Here is a 6,494-nt window from a genome sequence, read left to right as displayed (position 1 = left end):
CTTTAAAATATTGAATATCTGAATATCTGTGATGATTTGTATTTTGACTTAATGGAACAAGAAGAGAACAACATTCAACCGGCAAGGTTTCAACTGATAATAAAGTTCTTAAAGTTAACAATGTCTTCCTCTCCCTTTATACTTATCACAGGCTGCACAATGTCCTGAGAGGATTCATTATGAGAAAAACATCAGTCACAGCTTTAAGACCTTACTTTGGAAAGAATTAATGAGAAAGCAAACTGGAAGATGAGACTTCATCTTTGTTTTCAAATAAGTGATCTTAACTTTTTTTCATAAACAAAAAATTTAAATCTGTTTATTAAAAATACAGCTTAACCATAATTTTTACAACTTTCAGTCAAAGTCCAGCTCTTCACTTATACAAGGTCTATGAGAAGAGGTCAGTAGAGATCACCCGACCTTAAAGCATGGCATCTTCATTCAAGGCCTTGGCACAATCCTTAGCCTGTAAAAGCACAGGATGCCTGGATATGCCACTGGTGATCCTAGTTAGAAGTTAGCTTCAAAAACTGGGAGACTTCTGCTACGGTCATACATTCTTTAACATTTTCTTTATTAGCAAGAGTAAGAAATCCAGCTTTTCTTAGGTCCTCATGTGCTAACATTTTATACGGTTCTTTTCTAGTTACAGAAATCCTTTCTCTGCCTATACCGTTCACAACAATTATTACAAACCCAGGGTAATGCAACTGCTATTACAAACACAGTATCGTGTTCTAGGAAGAATGAAATGATTCTGGGCCATCAATATCCTACATTAGGAAACGTGTATTATTAACAACTAGCTCTTCTCCATTACTGCCTATTGTAGATGTCTACACGACCTTTTTCATAGGAAATTGGTAAGGGATGGTAGTTTTCCCTGCATTATCCAGCCCAACAATGATAACTTTGTGCTCCTGGTGATTGAACAGTCTCCCATATCCTAGTAAAGAGAATTCCCATTGTAGGGTAGTGGACCCCACCCCAGCCACCTGTGCTGCCTGGTCTTCCCCAGCTCAGACTGAGGGGGAGGAGAGAGATGCTCATTTCATGAGCTTCTCCTCAGGACTGATTTTGCATCTTCATGGCATGATAGTTGGCTGCCTCCAGAGCAAGAGCTCTAAGGTCAGAAACTGCAAAGTCTTTTAACACTTCTAACATATTTTTTTAGTTACATAAACCAATCCTGATTTAATGTAAAAGGGGCTACATAAGGTGATGTGTAGCAGGAGAGGCTGTGGGTGGCCACCTTGAATGCTGACTACCACACATGCCAATAGAAAAAGGCCAAAGGCATTAGTGGACAACTCATAGAAAAATAAATACAAATACCTCATTAATACTTGGAAAAAATTAGATCTCGTTATAGTCAAAGAAATAGAAAGTAGAATAGAAATAGAAGAACAAGACTAGATTTTTAAAAAATAAATTAGTTAATACAAAGGAAAACCTTAATAAAAACTTACACAGTGAAAAGTAATCCTTCTTCTCATCTAGTCTCCCCATTCCAAATTTCCTTCCCCAGAAATAACCCATGCTAATAGTTCTTTGTGTATCTTTCCAGAAAGATTCGTTGTATATACAACGAGAAGTGTGTGTGCATTTCCATAATTAATACCTTATTGAAGACACTGTTCAGCCCTAGATATGTATATTTTTTCTTAAATATGGTTTGGTACTCTTCTCCATTTCTATACATCACAACACCAAGATTTTGCTGCTTAGGCTATAGAGAATGCAAAGAGAATATAGAGAATGCAACACCAATATTTCACTGCAGAAGCCATGAAGAATGCAAAGGCTAATTTTCAAAGTGTGTGTGTAAGTGTAGTACATATCAATATGTATTGATACACACATCAATATATAATGCAATAAAAATCACCAAGGGGAACACATGGATTAAAGAAATACAAAATTTGGCATCACCTTCAAGCTTAAATAGTAAAAATAAAAACTACAAAAGGAGCTGCATACCCTAAATGTATCATGTGAAACAAGCATATTCAAAATTGTAAACTTATCATCCAATTTCGCTGGTCTCGTCATATCACCTTATACCCATTTACAATGGCAAAACTCTAAGGTACCGCTGTGAAGAGAGTATGTTTGTCTGCTCTTGAGTTTTCTGCAAACAAACAGCAGATCCCAAAGCAAAAGCCTGTTCGAGTGAAGCCTCCTGCATCAGTTAACAACAAAGAATTGACTTCTCACTGGTGATGGAGACATGAGGTTACACATTGACAGGAAGTCATTTGGACCTCAGAATACAGTGTGGAAACTGGAAGCTTTACATTTTAAGACTTACTCCCTTCTTTCAGGTGAAACAGGATTATTGGAATGACAGGTAGGCCTGTAACCTGGGGACAAGGAGCTGGTTCAGACCAATGAAGCTACTAGTGACTTAGTCAAAAGTCAGTGAAGATCGGCAGTCAGGCACAAAAACATTAAAAGTATCCAATTTGAAAACCAAGTATACCCTACTACCCTACTCGGTGTGGGGATGATACCAATTGGCTTTTTAAACCTTTGGTCCTTCAAAGTCCATTTGGTATACTTTTCCATTGCTACCACTGGGCACATCATGTACTCTTTACTCACTGTCACTATTGCAGGCATGCCACGGCCATGCATACCAGCTGAGTTCAAGTCTAACTTACAGCCTGACCATGAAGCATAAGCTTCAGATTTTGGGGCCCACTTTTGGATCCAACATAGTTAAGTCCTTGGTGCCAGAAGCTGTGTTCCATCCCTTCCCGTCCCTGCCCTTCCCTCTCCCCTCCCATAATTTCTCATGAGAGATGCTTGTAAGACCCTTACTGGAACAGAGACTCCAAACCCACCAAGAGGTTAGGAGGTTATAATTACATGCTCAATCATACATGTCTCATCCGTGGTTTCTGTGAAAAACTTTGCAGTTCATTTTTCAAGATCAAAACATTCACATAATCTCATGCTATCCAACACAAGGAAAACATGACTACATCCCTTTTTACCAAGGATAGACCCAAGTAAAATAAAATGAAATTGTTTTTAATTTTTTTGCTTCCTTTTAACTTGCATATTTTGTTTCTTACAACCCTGGCAAAAGCACAGAAGCCCCATCATACCCATCCCAAGCTGGTTTCTAGTAGGCTAAGATTATGGGAACCCCTGTCAAAGCAACTGATGCTGAGGGCTTCCAACCTATGGGCACAAATGCATCTGCAAAAGAGATGGAAGGAAAAGGCGCACTGGTCCAAATTTTCAAGGGTCAGTTGACTTTGCAAGTGCAATTTGTATCCTTGAAACTGACTGTCCAGAGGGGAAAGGTGGTATGAGGGAGTAAAGTTGAAATTGCCCCTACTGTTTCAACATTAAACAGAGACCAAAAGAGAAATGATTCCAACATTTTATCACATATATCACTTCTTATGCAGTCTAAACTGAGATTGCTATGTAAATAGGTCACTGAGAAATGCACCAATTTTTAAGTTTTCTTCCATCAAAATAAGAAACAAACCAGTTTGATTTCACTCCTATTAATTGTTGAAGGTTTACAGCAGTTAAAGTGTTCTTGCTTCTATGTATGAAGGCTTAACAAAACACATTTTTCCCCATAAAATAAAGAGCAACCAATTTCACCAATGAGTAAAAGTAAAAACTGGGATTCTTTCTTACATTAGTCCCAAGTGGCATCTAGGAATTTAGTGGTAGGCTGCTGTGCTGACATCATGACAAACCAAAGTATAGGGTTGGGTATGGATTTTTTAATTTTTCTTTTCACTATCCAATGAGATGAATTAGGTTCTAGAAATGTTCTGATTGTAAGGCAGTGAGCTTTTTGGATTCTACCATGGGTATGCTCCTTGGATTGGATGCTGGAGGCTGAGGCACAGTTTGCTAGACCCATATCAACTACCTAGTAGTCATCAAGGTAAAAAAAATCATCTCCTCCTTGGTATCCCCTTCCCCGAAAATCTGGGTACTGCGAGATACCTCCAATTCCACCAAATCCTTTCACAAACTGGAATTCTTGTGACTTACCTGTGACAATTTTCAATGTAGCTCCAAATTTTTTATGTTCACAAACCATCCCAGCAGGAACATATTCTCAATCAGCTCATGTTCCTGTCCTGTCTCTGTCTGTGAAATGAGATATACGCTTCTCTTTTTCTGGAGTTGGGGAAGTTTTTCCTCTTCTGTGCCTTAGCAATGAAGAACATATCTCCTCATATCCAGATTTTCATAAACTATTAGAATTGCTGCAGCTCCCAATGTCGAAAGGCTTTAGTGTACTTTCACCTCCAAAACTGTACATGTTCATGTCCTTGCTCATTTCATCAAAGTACCATCCCTATTAATTTATTCTCTTGAATACATTTCACATTAAAGAGAACTTCAGTAGATAACACAATAGCTTGGTAGACTCATTATCACCTCTACAAGAGATATTAACTAATTGTAAAGTTTTTGATTGCAATCTCCAACCAAACACATCAGATTGACTTAGTTCAGTTTTAAAGTTAGCTCATCCAACTGAAAGGAGACCAGCTACTTTCACTTCATCCCCAGAAATAAACAGCTGCACAGCAGTCTCAGCTACATTCCAAATATAATGTCATTTTTCCTTTCTTAAACCGGCAAAACACAATGCAGGCTGACCTCTTCTACAGCACATCTTTGGGAGATTCACAGTGAATTTGTGCAGGACTTCTTTGTGTTTCCTTGGAGTGTGCCAAAAGTGCACCACAACCATCTATTACAATGAGGCCAAACTTCCTATTATCCAAAAGTACTGCTGGAAGAGCCCGGAATTTGTCACACAAAGACAAAAACATATTAAAGTGTTCAAAAGGCTCAAGGTCAATGTTTACTTTCTTTTCCTTTACTTTGTTATAAAGTCCCAGTCTTTATCATACAGATATAATGGCTTCCAGGACTGAAAGTTGGTTTACTCATTAATTAATGTTAGATGCAGTTCCAAACCCATCTGCTAACATTTTTGCCAATTATGAAATCTGTTCTTTGGGAGGAATGACCAACGAAATCATGCTTGTGCATTGCTGGAAACCGAAGAGTGAGGAGCTGGATTTGAGAGCCTGGTACAAAAGTAGCAGTGACCTACCACAATGCGGGGAGGGGGCGAGTGGCCTGAGCCCCAAGAGGGTGACCCTTTACTTCCAAGTGGGAAATGACCCCTTCTCGGACCATCCATGCAGCCTCTTGCCCTGGGTTCAGAGCTACGACCCAGAGGTCCAGAAAGCAGAAGTTAGCCAATGCTTGGTTCCATTAATATTCATCATGGAAAGCAGATGTGGCTCAACTGACAGAGCTTCCACCTGCCATATGGGAGGACCTGAGATTGATCCCTGGGGTCTCCTGGTGAAAAAGAAAAAAGAGAAAGCATGCCCTCATGGCAAGGCAATGCCTAATTGAGTGCCTTCATGGTGAGCCAGTGCCCTACACAAGTGAGTCACACAGCAAGATTATGATGCATCAAAGAGAGATAAGGGAAGAGTCAAGGTGAAGTGCTACAAAACCAGGAACTGTGGTGGTGGAGCTGACAGGGAACCTCTCCCCATCAGAGGTCTCTAGGATCAAATCCCTATGAATCCTAGAGGAGACAGATGAGAATAGAAGAGAACAACGGACAGCAAAAACAGCAGGGGGGGGGAGGAAGGGAAGGGCAGAAAATAAATAAATCTCTAAAAATATATATTCATCAGGCCATGTGATGGGGGGTAGCAATTCCGAGTGGTCTGGGAACCAGGAGGACACATTCTGTGGCAGCACTGGGGTCTTCCGGCCGTCTTCTCTCCTCCTCCCTAAGGGCCCAGTCCTGGACTGTAGCGGTGGCCCTGAGGTAGGACACCTGCTCCCTCTCTCCAAGCAGCTGCATGTGTTCAGCCCTAGATATTTTTAACTTAGCATTCTATCTTGGGGTTCATTGGATATCAGTGCATATAAAATGATGTCATTTTTAAATTACTGCATAGAAATTGTAGAGGATATTGTGGTTACCTCCCAGTATCCTTTCCCTCTCTCAGCTACTCTGCATTAACTTTTGAATGAGCTTGATCCCACCTCAGCTCCAGGATAGGCTTTGTGAAAGCTGATCAGTATGTATTGTCCCTGGTCAACGGGGATTGTTTCAGGATGTGTGAAGTGACACATCGGTCCAAACAAAATGAAACCAAGGTCATTTGATGATTCAGGGAGTTGTTCTGTCTCTCAAGGAGATGAAGAAGCATAGAGTATCTTGCAATGACAAATGGAAGCTGATGCTGCGGAAGGCAGAGCAGAGCAAAGGGAAACTCGGTCTTTGGGGATGGTGTGACGCAAAGGGTTAAAGCCACCCTGAATCCACTCTCCTCTAGACTTTCAAGTTGTCAATATATTTTCTTATAGTGTGAGCCAGTTTGATTTAGATTTTTCTTATTTTCAACATAAAGAACTCTAACTATGAGATGTGGAGGTATTTTCGGGACTTGGAGTTGTCCTGAGTG

At 40.2% G+C, this 6,494-nt stretch overlaps 2 pseudogenes; both read right to left on the bottom strand.

Annotated features, from left to right (window-relative positions):
• Positions 1 to 440: 440 nt before the first annotated feature.
• LOC101445128 (ADP-ribosylation factor-like protein 5A pseudogene) lies at positions 441 to 969 on the bottom strand (annotated as a pseudogene).
• A 2,938-nt stretch (positions 970 to 3,907) lies between these two features.
• LOC101444679 (eukaryotic peptide chain release factor subunit 1 pseudogene) lies at positions 3,908 to 5,039 on the bottom strand (annotated as a pseudogene).
• Positions 5,040 to 6,494: the final 1,455 nt, after the last annotated feature.

Source organism: Dasypus novemcinctus, chromosome 15 (genome assembly GCF_030445035.2).
Source record: "Dasypus novemcinctus isolate mDasNov1 chromosome 15, mDasNov1.1.hap2, whole genome shotgun sequence".
In the NCBI taxonomy this organism is placed as follows: Eukaryota; Metazoa; Chordata; class Mammalia; order Cingulata; family Dasypodidae; genus Dasypus; species Dasypus novemcinctus.
Note: the sequence above shows the minus strand (reverse complement) of the source record. Positions and strands in the feature narration are given on the sequence as shown.